This window comes from Pinus tabuliformis, chromosome J (genome assembly GCF_031772625.1).
Source record: "Pinus tabuliformis cultivar Carrire ecotype Pingquan chromosome J, CPIR1, whole genome shotgun sequence".
In the NCBI taxonomy this organism is placed as follows: domain Eukaryota; kingdom Viridiplantae; phylum Streptophyta; class Pinopsida; order Pinales; family Pinaceae; genus Pinus; species Pinus tabuliformis.
Window position 1 is genome coordinate 882,562,954 of NC_142295.1, and position 18,076 is coordinate 882,581,029.

General features: G+C 37.7%; 1 pseudogene; it reads left to right on the plus strand.

Annotated features, from left to right (window-relative positions):
* The window catches only part of LOC149229491 (protein disulfide-isomerase pseudogene), a 66,520-nt pseudogene extending 48,843 nt beyond the window's left edge, over positions 1–17,677 (plus strand).
* Positions 17,678–18,076: the final 399 nt, after the last annotated feature.

The window sequence follows — 18,076 nt, forward strand, 5'->3', positions numbered from 1 at the left end:
GTGCCTCTAATCAACTGTTCGTAGCTGCATTTTCCTTGAATCTTTGTCTCTGAGTAACTGCTTCCCCTCCCCTGTCTCTACCATTGAGTGGTTTTTAAGCCTTTCGGCCTTGTCCGTTCACCTTCCTTTTTGGGCTCTCTGCCTCCCAGCCTTTGTCCTTTCATCTCCCTGCCGAGTGTTAAACACTCATTGCAAAATGATTAAGGCATAAGAACAGTTTCTTTTAGAAATGGAAGGATGGGCGGGCACGGTGAAACCGACCATTCGGTCTTCCTCTGCACAAATCCCCCGATATAATACATATTTGGGCCTTATTTCATTTTATCGGAAATACAAAGAAATACAAAGAATACATTGAAAAACCCGACAAAACGCTGCCTAGTGAATTTCAAAATTTATAGTTCCTCATCTATAACCCCATCGGGTCCGTAAAACAACTCGTTCATCGTCCACCGTCCGATCAATGATTGATAATCCACGGCTGATGATCATTTCGGGTGGCCCACTTGCACATAGATTACCCGCCTAAAAAGGTGGTTTTCTCTCTCCTCCAGTGTGCTACGTGTTAGCTGGTGTATGGAATCGGGCGGAGCCTCTCCAATACTGCTTATCGCCTGAAGTCCGCCCTAAATACCATTTACCTTGGAACTAAAATAACATAAGGCTGCGTCTATAAACCTTTCGGGCCTACCATTCTATCGCAATATCACATATCGCTTGTGTCTATGGCTTGTGGTAAGTCCTTCCCTTTTAAATTTGCGATGCGATATACGTGGTCTCCGCCATTGATCTGTGCGTTGATCCGACGGTCCACGTTATATCACTAGATCGTAGTTGTAACTCACTAAGGGTTAGTGCCGATATGCCTCTGCCGATTTTATTTGGATTGTTGATCTGTCCGATCCAACAGCTCTAGTTCAACGAGACTTCATTCTTTGTTTAACTCTGTTTTCCGCCATTCCTTAGTATTTTTCCATGCGATAATGTTTTCCGATATTTGAAGACTTAGAGGTTTAGAGGGTTTAAGATCCATTTTGGATCACGAGCGAAGATGCATCACAAGCTGGAAAGAAAGTCAATTGGCAATCCAAAGTGATGGTTAAATCAATCAACACATTTCAGAAAGATTTATACATGCTCATACAAAACAGTCCATACATGCATGCGTAAGAAAGAAAATACATATGCCATTTAGAGTAAACAAGACAATTGGAATACAATACAAGATATGCAACATGCTGGCTCTTATTATATAAAGAAGTGTAAGTTCCAGTCATACAATACATCCATGTACACCTACTAGCCCCAAGAGTGGAACATTACAGCCACATCCGCCTGCTCCTCCAAAGAGATGTACTAGCTCCATGCAGTGGAGAAGCCAAGGCGCGTTACAATACTATCTAAGCTCTCTCCAAGATAGTCTTATTGGAAGCTTGGCTGACCAAAAGCCTAACAAGAAGTTACGAGGTTCTATTTATATCAAAGGGTGGGGTGACCCTTGACATTCCCCTTTGTGATAGTTCATCTATCCTCATGATTCTTCATCTACTCTATGACTGTTACATCCAACTATCAATACTTGACTTACACTTGACATGACGTTACATTACAATATACATGTACTCATATGAGACAACATGGCTTGAGCAAGCCATGCAAGAGATTTGCGCTAGGAGCTGGGCTAGTTGCCCAGGATATTTGTGCAATTTCTAGGTAGAGCAGTTGATTGCTCCCCAGATTTGCGCAAATTCTTGGCTGAGCAGCCCTGCTGGGGAAAATTGCGCAATTTTCACTGTGAGTGTTGACTTCCAGAATTGCACAATTCTAGAGCCCAGCAGGCTGCCAGTCAGGATTGCGCAATCTCTGGAGGGAAGGCTGGTTGCCCTTCAAAATTGCAAAATTTCTTGGGGGAGATGCTCAGCCTGCAATTGGACCAAGTCCAGGTGATTAGCCTGTGAGGGGAATGCATTAAGCTGTGATTGACAGGTGAACTTTGTGCAAGCAAAACACTAAAGCTTGTGAAATTGACGAAGAAAGATAAGCTGCTGTGAAAAGTTGGTAGGGAGGCTCCAAAACGGAGCTAAGGAAAAATTTTGGAGGGTGGTTGTAGCCACTACAACACTTGGTGACACACTGGTAGAACTCTAGCTGTGTGAATGGACCTTGTTTGTGAAAAGCAAGTAACAACTCCAGAAGTATTGTTCAGTTCTCAGCTCATATTGGTTTCACACTAGCTTGATTGTAAGATGTAGCATCTGCCAAACTCTTAGTCAATTGACACACATTCCAAGCCAAGGAAACATAATTGTTTCGATTGGGGTTGAGGGGTATATTGGTGCACAAGCAGTATAGTCGTCAGCATCTTAGTTTCATCTCTGGTGTTGCTCCGCTGCCAACAATCCTGGACAGTACCCTGATGAAGTCACATAAGAACACAAGCATGGCTACGCTGCTAGTGACCCTGGTCAGTACCCCGGCGAAGTTACTTGCATCACCTCCCTGCGCAGGAAGCCTTTCTCTTCTTTCGCCTTATTCATTTTTTCAATTGTGCATAACACTTATTCATTTCAGAGGCGGAAGAGGGATCTCGACTTATTGAGAGCAGAAGAGGTTGTTCCAGCAGAGAAGTAGTTTATTATATCTTTGACGTGCCTATTAAGGTTTCCCCCCTCACCTTACTCTACTTGATTGAGCTAACAAAGGTTAACCCAAAAACAACTGACTAGAGAGGGTGACACTAGTTAGTGCGCAAGCATTGTGTTTTCACCAAGGTTCACTTCGAACAATACGTATTTTCCTTCGACGTATCACAGACTAAAAGTAACAAGCTCTTCATACAGAGGCAAGGTGACAGATAACCAAGTAGTGGTAGCTGTATAAGCCCTCTTTTACTTCACCTAGCTCGTTTCAAGAGTCATACATGGTTTCATGTGAAACTAACCTATGAACGAAACAAGCGAAGCAAAAGCAAAAGTGAAAGTGAAAGAAAAGCAAGTAAGAAAACAAGCAAGGAGACAAACAAACAAACAAAGCATGTAAGCAAACAAGCATGCAAGCAAACAACTGAAAGCGAACACTACTCCTACTCCTACACTAACAGTGCATGGGCCTAATCACATGAAGTGATATTTCCAATGCAGCCACCGGCGCATTGGTTGACCCATGTTGGTGAAAGCTTGGTCCGCAAGCAACCCAGTTGTGCGAACCATCAAGCAAGAAAGATATAACAATGAAGACAACCACACTTCGTGTTTCAAAGTTCCCACAGGACATAAGTGAGTACAAGTGCATGATGAGTAGTCCGTGGACTTATCATAGTGTTGTGCGACACTGCGTGCAACTTTGAAACATAAGCACACTCTTGACTGTGACATGGAAGAAAAACGAAAGAAATAAAGAAAACTTGTGTCGTGAATGAGTGCTTGCAATGTAAGGTTCCTCCAATGCATGAGTGATGGGATCATGCAGTTTGAGTGGAGGAATTATGATCTGTGTGTGAGATTGATCTTCAATGCATACAAATGAGTGATGAGGAGCCTGAGGTGATTGAATAGTTTCATGATCGGAAGTGAGACTAACCCCAAGAGAGCGAGGACCTGACATAACCATCAGCTCAGGCTGAAGTGCCTTGATGGTCTTGGGTGTTTCAAATTCATCATTAGATATATCATCATGAAACAGTGGCTTCGAAAGATCAACTGCGATAGAGTCATGATTGTGATCAAATATGGAAAGAAACGGATCACGACTGCCACGATCAGAAAAATCAATGAATTCATCGGCATCCTCATGATCAGATGAATAAAATAGAGGGGTAGATGAAAAGAAAACAAACTCATCATCTATGTTTTCAGAAAAGATAGATGAAAGATCAAGTGGATTTTCAACGAATAACTTATCCTCTTCATTATTAAATGATGGACCAACATCCGGCGAGTCCTGCGAGTGATCAATAATGGGTGCATCTATATATGAAGACACATATGAGAAATTATGGATGGCAGGCTCACCAAAGATGTTAGGAAAGAACGAAGGGGGCTCAGACGGAAGAGGGTCATCCTTCGCTGAGTGTTGATGGTCAAGCTCCCACTCATACTCTTTGTGAATGACAACACATGTTGGTTGTGCAACACCAACTCCATCAGTGGCTTGTTCCTCGTTCACAAGAAATTGAATTAAACTACCTCACCAAAAATAAACAAGCTTATGCAATGTACAAGGCGGTGAAACACTTCAGGCCTTATCTTCTTAAAAATCATGTTATCATCTTTGTGCCCCACCTGGCGGTTAGATCGTTGTTTGTTCAACAAGAGCCAGGTAAAAGAAGAGCGAGCTGGATGACAAACTTACAAGAGTACAATATTGAGTTCAAGCCAATTCACACGATAAAAGGCCATGGTCTATGCCAACTAGCAGGAGAGGTGGTCAATACACTTGAAGATGATTCTTTTGGATGGAAGCAGGAAATTGAAATATATAACATTGAACAAGATACCCTCACTAATGCATCCACCTATTGGTATGCAGATGTGAAATAATATCTTGAGCATGGTACCCTGACCTCACACTTATTGGTGAGACAGAAGATGGCTACTAGACTTAAAGCCTATCATATCAGTGGGTACACAAAGTTCTTTTCAAGAAGCAACATAACGGGGTCTTGTTCAGATGTCTAGAAGCACCTGATTCAAAAATGGTATTACATGATCTTCAAAATGGATTAGTCGATGGACATTATGTAGGTGACACTACTACGCATAAGATTATTTGGGTTGGTTTCTATTGGACCACACTTTTCAAGGATGTTCACGCTTATGCTTGCAAATGTTCAGTTTGTCAGAAATGTGTTGGCTGAGATAGAAAGCCAGCTGCCTCATTGCAACCTATTGCTGTAGAAGAGCCTTTCCAACAATGGGGATTAGACGTCATCAATGAAATATTTCCACACTCATCGAAGCATCACCATTATATTCTCACTGCTACATATTACTTCACACAATGGACAAAAGCAGTTCCTCTCAAACAAGTGAATGATCAAGAAGTCATCAATTTCCTTACAAAATTTCATCACTAGGTTTGGATTTCTGACATCACTTGTTTTTGATAATGCAACTTATTTCTCATCGCTTAAACTTTATGATTTTGCATTAGAGAATGACATTGTATTTAAACATTCATCTAACTATTATCCATAGGGTAATGATCTTGCTGATTCAACCAATAAAAGACTTATTTGCATTATCAATAAGACTGTTTACTCTAAACAGAGGAACTGGCACAATGCTTCGGTGAATGCTCTATGGGTTGACTGTGTCACGCCTAAACCCTCTCTCAAAACCTCTCCTTACTTTTTGGTATATGGAAAAGAATCCATCCTACCTCCGAACATTTACCTCCCTGCCCTTCAAATTTCACAGCAGTCTCGGGGTAAGCCTTGTCTTTTGGTTCGTAGTAAGATAGACACTCTCTTAAAGCTACAGGAAAAAGAAGAAGAAAGAAAAAGAAATTTTTTCTCTTCATCGAAACCGTATCAAGAGATTATTTGACAATAAGTCTATAGGGAAGAAGGAATTCAGTGTGGGAGACCTGGTATTGAAGTGGGATAAATCCCACGAAGAGAAGGAGAAACACACTAAGTTCCAATCCATGTGGATTGGACCTTATCTAGTTCATGAAAAGCTTGGCCACCACACTTATCATCTCCAATATTTGGATGGGAATATGGACTCTCTTCTTGTCAGTGGCCAAGATTTGAAACAATATTTTCAATAGCAGTCAAGGGCTATGGCCCTACCCTTTGTACATATTTCTTTGTTTGTCTCAAGTTTCTTCGTTTGTTTATCATGTTGAGTCTTTCCCATGTCATGCCTAAACCCTCTCTCAAAGCCTCTCCTTACTTTTTGGTATATGGAAGAGAATCCATCCTACCTATGAACATTTACCTCCCTGCCCTTCAACTTTCACAATAGTCTCGGGGTAAGCCTTGTATTTTGGTTCAGAGTAGGATAGACACTCTCTTAAAGCTATAGGAAGAAAGGAAGAAAGCAAAATAATTTTTTTTTCTTCATCGAAACCACATCAAGAGATGGTTTGACAAGAAGTATGTGGGGAAGAAGGAATTCAGTGTGGGAGACCTGGTATTGAAGTGGGATAAATCCCACGAAGAGAAGGAGAAACACTTTAAGTTCCAATCCATGTGGATTGGAACTTATCTAGTTTATGAAAATCTTGGCTATCACACTTATCATCTCCAATATTTGGATGGGAAGATGGACTCTCTTCTTGTTAGTGGCCAAGATTTGAAACAATATTTTTAATAACAGTCAAGGGCTATGGCCCTACCCTTTGTACATATTTCTTTCTTTGTATCGAGTTTCTTCATTTTTTTATCATGTTGAGTCTTTCCCATGATTTTCATCCTTGTGAGTAAACCCCGTGTGGAATTTTTTTGCTTGGTTCCAATGTATGTGGCAATACGAAAAAGGGCTTGTGGCACTACAACATTTGAAAAACCTTGAGTCCTTCTTCCTATTGGTCCATACCTTTTGGTCAATGATGTTTCGATGAAAAATACAATCCTTGTGTAAGGAGAGCTCTGTGTAGAACCATGATACCCATATCTATTATAGGAACCTCATTTCTAAGCTCAGTTATGTATGTTTCGATGTTTTGCATGCTAATCCAATTTAATAGAGAAGGACAAGGGGGAAATTTATAACGAGCATGTTAATAACCTCTTCTACTGTCAATAAGTTGGGATCCCTCTTCCACCCCTTGAAATAATAAGTGCCGAAGCACAGTCCTATAAATAAAATAAATAAAGGGTGAAAAAGGAGAAAGGCTTCTTGCAGAAAGAGGTGAAGCAAGCAACTTCACTAAGGTACTGTCTAGGCTCTTTGGAAGTGAAGTAATGCTTGTGTTCCTGTAGTGACTTTGTCTGGTTGCTGTCTAGGCCTACCAATAGTAGAGCAACATCAAATATGAAAACTCATACTCTGAATATCTTAAAGCTCATGAACTATGTTACCCTTCTCCTAAATCGAAACAATTGTGATGTGGATAGCCTTATGAATGCATTTTAACCAAGAAAGGAATGGAGGGGACTATATCTATAACCAGGTTAATTTGGAAAACTAGAGTAATCCACACCTTGAATCAATACTTCCTGAAGAACTAGACCCTTCACAAAATATTAGACCAAGGTAGTGAAGTTGGAGTTCTACCAGTGTGTCTCAAAGTGTTGTCGCTGCTACAACACCCTCCAAAATTTTGACTTACATTCAAATTTTATATCCTACTTTGACCTTTCAAGTTATGGTTTCTAGTAGTAAGAGTCATCCTATGTATATTCTATAAGTTTTCTAGTCCCTTTGTCAAGAAAACTCAAGTGTTGTCTTTTGGCATGGGAAGTGTTCCTCACCATAAAAGCAGAGTTATGGTTCATTTCAAGGGGAAAATTTGGTGTCAATGGGTCCTATTTATCATATAGACACGTGTTAGGCCCATTCCCAAAGTTTCACGCACTATCGTGCAAGTGTCGTCGTTGTCATCGCAAAGTGTATCATAAGTGTCGCACTTGGAGGAGTATGTTGTTATTTCATCACACTAAGGGGACCATGTTGTTTCTAAGTGTTGAGTGTTTGATGTTGTGTCATTGGCTGTTTTGAGTGTGTGATCATGTTCAAGTCCAACCTTGGTTTCATATCTACTTCATCGATCCCACACTTAGCCAAATTCTAGAAAGCTTCCTACCCAACCAACTTGACCAAGCTCAACTTCGTTGAACTATGTATTGTGTAGTTTCAAGCCTCAAGCATGCCCCCTGGCCTCATGGAATTGTGCAATGCATAGTTCCTACCTCTAAGGACTACGCATTGCGCAGTCATAGTGTTTAATCCTAGACCCTTAACTCCCAAAACTATGCAATCAAGCCTCCCTTTTAGTCTCCATTTGCGCATTATGCAATCCCAATCTACAGGCTACCTCCCTGGCTCCTTGAACTACGCAATCTATTGGTCTCTCTCTTTCCTTAACTGTGAATTGTGCAGTCTTAGTGAGAAAGTATGCCCCACTAAGCTCCTCAGTTGTGTAGTCTTAGTGAGAAAGTATGCCCCACTAAGCTCCTCAGTTGCGCAGTATTCTTTCATAGGCCTCTAGAACTATGCATTGCACAGTCATAAGCCCCAATCCTCCACTCATAGCCTTTGGAATTTTGCATTGCGCAATTGTTGAGCCTTCCTCCTAGTTCAATACCTAGTTCTAGCTCCATCAGTTATTTTGATGAAGCATGTTAGACTAGGAGTTTTTCGAGCTGATGTTGTCTTGTAATGAGTGATTTCCAGTTGCGGGTACTACATATTCACATGATAGGATGATGATTGAGGAAAAGAGACTATACTAGAGGACACTTATGAAGCTGCAAGGACAAGTTGATCATTGAATGAGAATATGAAGGGACAATAGATTGCAACAACAACTGGAGATCAAGATCATAGTGAAGACTCCCTACCTTCAAGCCTTATGGAGGAGGAAGAGGAAGAGCATGTACTATATTTCAAGAAGACCCAAAGATAGCAACAGAAAGAGTGGCCTAACATTGACACATCATCATCAAGTCCACGTCATCAATGTCATGTCATGTTTTGTCAAGGTGTCATATGAGTCATCATTTGCACATCATTTGTGGATATAATTATGTAATTTCAATAATATGAGAAATGTAATGTAAAGTGAAAGTCCAAGAGTCACCTATAGAATGTGAAAAGTCAAAGAGACTCATGTAAATTCAAAAAGTTAGACGGAAGTTTGTAGGATACTTATCGGGTACAGAGGGAGGTACCCAAGGTAATAATGTGATGTAAGGATAATAAATACATGGAACATAGTTGATAAATAAAGTGGTTAACCTGCATTATGCAAGGGACCACAAGTAGTTAGGAATCAATGTGATAAGCCCATAATATTGGATGTATGGTATTGGGAGACCCATGGTAATTACCCATGGTGTTGTATGTATGAAGCCTATATAGAGGCTAGAGACTTTCCATTGAGACATGTTAAGTATTGTGTATTGACACACATATGGCTTATGGAGTATTCTCCTTCCTTAAGGAGTGAGTGTATGGTGTTACCCTACCTCAAGGGTTTTGATATTAATAAAGACCCGAAGTTTTATCTTCAAAAAAGAAATAAAAAAAAATTCTCCCCTCTTTTCCCATGAACGAGATCTGATACCACTTGTAGTAGATCTAACCTGAAAATATATTAAAATTGAAAATATGCCTAATAGCTGCAAATAGTCCCAAGAGAAATACAAGAACAAAACATAGAAGCTTCAAATATTTATTAATATCAAAACCCTTGAGGTGGGGTAACACCATACAATCACTCCTTAAGGAAGGAGAATACTCCACAAGTCATATGCTTGTCAATACACAATACATGACATATCTCAATGGAGAGCATCTAGCCTCTATATAGGCTTCATACATATAATACCATGGGTCTCTCAATACCATACATCCAATACTATGAGCTTATCACATTATTTCCTAACTAATTGTGGTCCCTTGCATAATGCTGGTTAACCACTTTATTTATTAACTATGGCCCATTTACTTATTATCCTTACATCACATTATTACCTTTGGTACCACCCTCTGTACCCTATATTATCCCCCATAGGTATACTATATTTATTGCTCACTCTTGAGGAAAAAATGGATTATGCATGGGAAGTACAAAGCTCAATCCTCTCATTCATGGAGGTTCGTAATGTAATTGATATGAAATTCATTTATTTATGGGAGAGTGGAGGCAATTTGTTCATTTTGACAATTTGGTTCTTTTATCTCCTTGCTTTGAGTCCCCTTTTGAGCTTGCAAAATTTTGGATTGGGGCTTATATAGGGCTTCAACCTATGGCTCGTTGCTCAGTCCTCTGTATTGCCTTTGAAGTAGGAATTTGCAATTGGTATCTCACCCAAAAAAAGAAGCTCTATCCAATTGAGTTGAAGTCTCAGGCCAACTTTGCAGTAGGCTTTTGGGAAAGTGACAACCTGGGTGGCAGGCTTCATCAACGACTTCTGTTTGCATATGGAAGGCACAAATTTGGTAATATTTCCATGGGGGCGTCACTGATGAAACAATACCATACCATGTGCGTTCACATTGGGGCATAAAAAAAGAGGAAAATAATAATAATATATTGACTATATATAAGGGTTTAAAGGGGTTATATACATATAATTAGGTATTGTTTATACCATATATTGGCCAAGTAGAGGCCAAAAATAGGCATAGTATCTTGGCCTTCCCATGGGAGGAATCAAGGGTGCAACCTCTGTTCTTTTGGGCGACAAAGCAACCTTTGTTCAAAACCTCTATTTTGTTGGGAAAATAGAGGCAATACTCATCTGAGTGAAAGGGTTGTGCCAAGTGTTAGATGTGATGTCTCGAGTCGAGGAGAAGTGTCGAGTGTTATATGTCCCTCGATGTCTCGAGCCAAGAGTTAGATTTGATGGTTGAGCAAAGGAGAAGTTGTGAGTGTATGATGTTCTGAGATTTTCCGGTCCAAGTGATAAACCTACAAAGGTGTTGAATAGATAAATACATCCCAAGACAATCCCTCCCAAAGTAGTACCTCCTAAGGTAGTCCTTACTGCATCGCATCAATGCCTGCTATTTGTATGGATGATGATTCTGGGAATAGAAGGAGCTTGTCAAGGTTGTTTCTATTAATGAAGGAGATGAGACAAATTGTATTAGTGGGTTCGTGATGGAATGTTGCAAACAAAATGTGAAGGTTTTGTGGGACAATTATTTTCTTGGACAATAATTTCTACTGAATCTCTAGGCCAATTACCATGGTATGGGATTTGATCTCTAAGCCCATCATTTGAGCTTGGATTCAAGGTGAATTGCACCAACTGCTTCCATCATTGGGGAATAGTTTGAAATACATAGACTGTTATCATAGTCTTTCTCATCCATTTGGCATTGTTTTTTATCTGAAGTGTTTGGAGTTACTGAAGTAGTAGAGATGAGACTAACATATAGTAGAGAAGGGGTTTGTTTACCAACATTGAATGTGGACAAACATTCCAAGTATTTTTACTGGTTTTCATTTTGGGGGCTAAAGAAAATTATTCTTATGCTTTAGATAATGATTAGGGTTTTGTTATTTTCGGCTGAGCAAGGATTTGTTGATGAAAATTATGGGATATAGTGGAGAAGGTTTTGTTTAAATACATTAAGTGTGGAGAAGTATTCCAGGTAATTTGACAAGCTTTTAAATAAGAGGCATTCAACTAAAATTCATTTGACTATGTTCTTACTTCTCACTAGTATTATAACTAGCATAACCCATAATCTTTGATTGACATCTTATGATCCAATTTAAGAACAAGAGATAGAGATAATGTGATGTCTATGATTCCAACAAGCTGAGAGAAATTTGCAAAGGCTCAAACAAAAAAATATTACCTCCCTCTTGCACGATTGTGTCTCACTGTTCTTATAGTCAACCATGTTTCTTTTGATTCCTTTCCTTTTACAATTTTTTGGCACTCGGAAGGATGCCCAAATTTCCTCTTTTTCCTTTATTTTCCAATGCATTCTTCTCTCACTTGGGAAACGTCCATATTTCCTAACCATTCATAGTTAAAAGCCTCAGGTTGTGTTACCATTACCAAACCCATTTATAAGTTTTAAATCTCATTTAATATTTATTCTTAAGCCCCTAGAATGTTGCAGACTAATGCTTTCCCTTCAACCAAACCTAAAAGAAAACTTGAGTGTTGACCATCTCATGATTTAATAAGGAGAAACACATAGTTAGGTTATGACTTGTAAAACATCATAGTATGGTTACCCATATATTGAGGCATCGTAAAACCCTACTCCACAACATCTGACACCTTACAACAAGCATTTCACTTGAACACTGTATCTCATTTCACGAGAAATGAACTTGCAAGTATAACCCCTAGCCTCTAGTACATAAACAATATCCTATAAAAGAAAATCAAGGCCTGGATCCAAACATGCAAAATAGAATGACTGCAAAGGAGGAAAAATTAAGGCAGAAAACATACACCAGATGTCAAATATCATGTACATGAAAGATGGACTCTAAATGAGTCTTGATAACAAGTTTAAGCTAGCAGTAACGACGTTGAGAAAAATGTTCCAATATTTTTACTTTTTTTTTCATCTATAATTGTCAACTAATAGAATTGACACTAGCACCCAAGTAGAAAATTAAACAATATGGAAACACCATATGCTCCATATCGTAATATCTTATATAAACTTAGATGTCCTTGAAAAAGGTAAAAATCTCAATGTGCTTGTCCTAAAGGTTGAAAATGACACAATCTATCCAGTATTTCCTTCAACATAGCTCGAGAGCACAATCCCACTTTTGTTTCCAATTTGATGAATCCTATGATATATAAAATCTCAATATTAAGCCCACAACATCATCATTAGCATCTGTACTTAAACCATAAGTTTACTCAACAAGCTCATAGCTCAAGTCCTAAGAGGGAGGCTAGGACATATGATGCTTGCAAACAAAGATTATATGCTAAACATTTGGCCACATAAAGCATCATAAACTCTTCTTTCTTCAACATCAGACTTTGTAGTAGAATTTCGCTCATTGAGAATTGAAAGTTCATAACACCCCAGGACTATAAGTCAGTGTACTCTCACCCAACCCAACAAGATGAGAAAAAGTCACATGTTATAACTATGAAGGAAGTAGTGTGGATAATTGTTGTAAAGTCTAACTTGTCTAATTTGATATCACCCAACTTAACATAACATATATAAGTTGAATGAACCACTACAATAAATTCCAACATCTTATCATGCACAAGCATGAGAGAAGGAATCAGGATTAACCCAACAGATTTCAAATGCCTTTCCAGCTATGGATGTGCCTCCAATGATTTTCTCCTTCTAGAAAGGCATTCCATCAAAGGCCCTTTTATCACATTAACTATGTTTTTAAAAATTTTCAGGAAATACTAACAGTTTCAGCGTTCACATTTTATTTGTAATAAACAGGGAAATCCTTGTCAGTGAGATTATCAACTTATTGATGGTTTCACAGTTTTTCTTCAGAACTATGTGCTAACAATGAGGCTATCAGCACCTTCATGTTCCGATAATGTTTTCTGAAGAAATTCGCTAACAATGGGCTTATCAGCGTTTTCGATAAAATTGGCTAGTTAAAACTCTGTTTTTCCTGTACAACACAGTAATTTCGAGCACGCTTTCGAGAAAAATGAGAATGAATTTTACGAAACCAAAAGAGGTTTTTGTCCACAACGGACCCATTTAGAAAAACCTCTCTCAGTTTTCTAACAGGTGTTACGGTTTGAAATATTCAAAGAGATATTTGAAAGGTTGTTTTTCAGGATTTTGTAATCATGTTTTAGTAATTGTTTTAAAAATCATATCCCGAACAAATGAGAATGAATATTTCAAAACCGAAAGAGGATTTTGGCCAAAACAGACCCATTTATAAAACATATCTTGGTTTTCTAACAACTACCACAGTTTTGGATTTTCAAAGGGATCACTGGACCCTATTTTTCAAGATTTTGTGAGGAAAAAGCTCATGGACAGTTGTTGACTTGGATGCCACCTCACCAAATTCGACTTGATGATCCTTATATCCAGCCATGAATCTAAAAACAACATGATCTTTAGATGCAGATAGGATTAGGAAGTTTTCTATATGCATGTATTTGATAAAGTACATTATTATTTTTAAATTTTGTAATTAAGTTTTGCTAGAAACTTGTTTTAGTTTGTAGTATTTCCTATAAAGACAATTTTTGAAGAAGGGAAAAAAGATGGATTTTATTGTAAGAACATTAGAATTCTGTTGTATTTGAGCAGATCTTAAATATATTACAACTTGATGAGCATTTGCAGAAAACTCATGTGTTGTAGTTCCTTGTCTGTTATTTCTCTGTTTATGAAAAGTCTTCTTCATGTCTGGAAAATTTAGTATTTGAAATTGGGATTCTTTATGCTCTGGTTTTGTTATTTCTCAGTCATTAATACTTATTTGTTCTATCAGTTGTAATATTGTTTTCTTCAGTTCTCTTCTTCCAAATTCCACAAATTGTCAAAGGAGTTATTGCTACCCTACTTTTTGTGTCTTGCTCATTAGATCTATAACATCATTTGATAAAACTAGACTCCATGCCGAATGGTGTGTTTATATACATCCCAACCAAATTTCACACTACAAACTAAATCTAGCCATAGAACTTAATTGAAAAACCTACTACTACAGTGACTTGGAGTAGTTGAGTTTTAGGGAGAGATCCCTCTCCAAGTTGAAGGGCCAACTTTCAACCTAAAAGAGGTTCGAGGTTACATTGAAGGTTTTCCCACATCCAGGTTTCCTCTTAGTGATAACATGCCTAATCATCTCACATAAACAAAAATTTGCCTCATCAACAAGAAATTAACTTGAAACCACTCTTGAGCCTTAAGTATGTTGAGAGCACTTAAAGGTACACTCTGGGCTCAAAAATTCAAATTATATCTGAAATGAGTGAAAATGTATTGTATCTTGAATGAGTGAAAATGGGAATTACCAATACAATATCATGACTTTGAGATGAGTGTAAAGTTTGAAGATTACTTTAAATAGGAGATAGGACAGTCAATATATATGAACAATTGGAACTAATTCCTTGCCATTTTTCTATTTATTAATGTACAACTGGCCCACACACTTTCTCTTATCTCTCTCTAGCTTTCCCCTTGAGCACATTATACTTGTAAGAAAATGAAAAATCCAGACATGACGCCGAGAATCAAATATAACTGAAAAAAGTTTGAAAAACACTTCAATGAAGTGGTATTATAAACTTTAATAAGGTTACCATAGAGAATTACCAAGAAGCTGTTGGAATAAGGAATTACTGAGGGCGGGGGGGTGAATCAGTAACAACGAGGTTATTAAAATTTAAGCTCAATTCTTATATGTACTTTGACTTGTGCCAGTTATTTGCAAGAGCATACAAACTACAATATAGATGTACAATAAAGAAAACTATTCACATAAGTACACAATTCATCAATTGAGAAACACACGCATATTGACACAGGTATTTTTACGTTGAAACCGAAAGGGAGAAAACCCCCAAATTGTTTGTTATTATGATATAAATTAAGCAACCACTTAATTACATCAATTTTTTTATGAGCACCCACTCATAGGAGGCCACAACCCCCTTCAGATAGCAAGCCACCACTTTCCGAGAGGCACCAACCTCTTATGAATGCAAGCCACTACTTTCTCTATCCATTGTTATGATTTTCATACAATTTTCAAATTGAAAATAGAGGCCAATACAAATGCTCAGAAATGTAAACCCGATCTGTCGCTGCACTATCTCATTCCCTTTTGCTCTGCAGTTCCACTTCCTACTGCCTTCTCCACTTCTCAATAGGATTTATTCTCGATCATTTGATGACTTCCACATATTGTTCGAAAGATCTTTCCAAGCATGACTTTCCAACTATGCCACTTTCATGAGAAACTAATCTGATCTCTTGAGACTTAATATCCTCCAAAGTCTGAGACTCCACAACCATCATAGTCATATTTTTATAGGTTCTCCACTAAGCTTGCTACTACGATGATTCTCTACAAAATATTGTAGCAACCATGAGACTCCAACTGAACACCATGCTCATCAATGCCAACATTTGTTGCCTCTAACCTCAATGCTAGTTTGGTTGACATCAATGCCAACTTACCAAGTGCCAACAACCATTCGGATAATTCTAACTATCCAACAGAAGCGACTAACTAACAAATAGAATGGAGCATAGAGCATTCAATAGACTTTCATTTAAACAACTAGATAATTCTTTGCTCCAATTTTCGCCAACCAAGTACCTTGTACTCCGAAGTGTTTTTGTAAGGGTTTCACCCACATCAGGATTCTTCCCTTTTATTTTTGTTCAACTGAATCTTCATATTCATTATTTGGTTTGGAGAATTGAACCATATAATCATTGTATTTATGTAAACAACATCCTTGTCATATAAGAGATCACCCAAGTATGTATTGGTGCATAAATAACTTTATCTTTTCACGCAATCCCTTCTTTTTAACATCATTTAAATCAAAATGTGTAAGAACACTCATAACTTTGGGAAATCCATGAACTTGAAGAATGTTCAAGAGCTCAAAGGTTTCCATTTCAAAACTATAACATCCATCTATGAGAAGCAAGACAAAGCCAACAAATTTGGTTGCATCAATCATAGAATCCATATCATTTGAACACTCCACAAGCTATAGAAGTAGTTGTTTACCTGATATAATAGTTATTGGACCACACATGTATGAAATATTATGTTGGATGTAATGCTTTACAAGTGATTTTATAACTAGAGACCTTCCCAACCTTTGGAGGACCCTGCACCACAATTACATAGGGAGATGATTCTCTAGTAGAATGGTCGACTATAGGTATGAAGTCGATGTTGATTTTTCTCTGATGCAATTGATTGTAGATGCTTTGCCTTTAATGAAGACTTAAAAAATAAATTTCTTGGGATTATGCTTGTCACCTAATAATCCATGCTTCTTTTTGTTTATTTTCTCTTTTTCTTTGAAGATAGCCCAGATTAATGAGCTCTATGGTCCTTGTGAGATTGTTATTTCTTTTATAGAATATTTTTTTTTTCTACAAAAAGAATTCTAAATCCTTGTTATATCAAGCTTCTTTCAACATTGTGATGGCTTGCTATGAAACTTCTATAGTAAATATGGTGTCTAAAGTCGCAAAAAATTTCTTTAGGCTCCTCTAACCATCTAGATTTTAGAAAATTGGATCTGAACAAAAATGGAATCACTGCAAATGCCAAGTGTAGAAATCTTAATGAAAGAACATAAAAGAGATCCAAGATAATTCTTTCTAAGTAAAATATTTCATTTGACAGTTTAGACACATTTCCATCATAACGACACAAATCAGTTAGTCTTAAAAATCACGACCTACCCATTGTCTTGTCTAAAGTTGATGCTAATGAAGAAACAAATAAAGATTTGGCTAGTGAATATGATGTCAAGGGATTTCTGACTCTAAAGATCATTTAGAAGGGAGGGTCAAGTGTTTAAGACTATAAAGGTCCTCGTGAAGTAGAAGGTATTGTGAAGTACTTGAAAAAGTAGGTTGGTCCTGCATCTATGGAAATCAGATCTTCAGAAGAGGCCACTAGCCTTATTGGTGACAAGAAAGTATTTATAGTTGGAGTGTTCTCAAACTTTGAGGGTGATGAATATACCAATTTCAATACTGTTACAGAGACATTATGTTCATATTATGATTTTGGTCATACATTTGATGCTACAATCCTTCCTTTGAAGGATTCTGCAATAAACCTACCATTCGTTTGACTATTTAAGCTTTTTGATGAGTGATATTCTGACTCTTAGGATTTCAATGTTGATTCATTAGAGAATTTTGTCAAAGAAGCTAGTATGCCCCTTGTAGTAGTTTTGACTAAGGACCCTGATAGTCATCCTCACGTAATCAAATTCTTCAACAACCCAGATGCCAAGGCCTTTTTTTTTTTAATTTTACTACAGATAGTGGAAAGGAATTTAGAGCTACATATCAAGAGTTAGCAAAATCTCATAGAGGAAAAGGATTGAAATTTCTCCTTGTTGATCTTGAGGCTAGTCAAGGTGCTCTATAGGTGTCAAAATGCACATTGTCAATATTACTTGTTTGTTTCCTTTATAGGGTTCTCTTGAAGCTCACATGAACTAAAAGCATTCTTAGTTTAGAATAAGAATGACACATTCACTATTTCACTTATTCCAATTACATAAGTTTCATTAGTAAGAATTTATTTGAACTTTGTAGACTTGTGGGAACTTTTTCATTCTTCGTTGCATGATATTTTTATTCTATTAATATGAGTCTGTATTGTATTTTCTGGTATGCTCATGTAGGAGCATATTGGGAACCAAGGTTATGCTTATCTCAACATGTTGGGTGTCCTTGGTTTTGTTACATTTGTT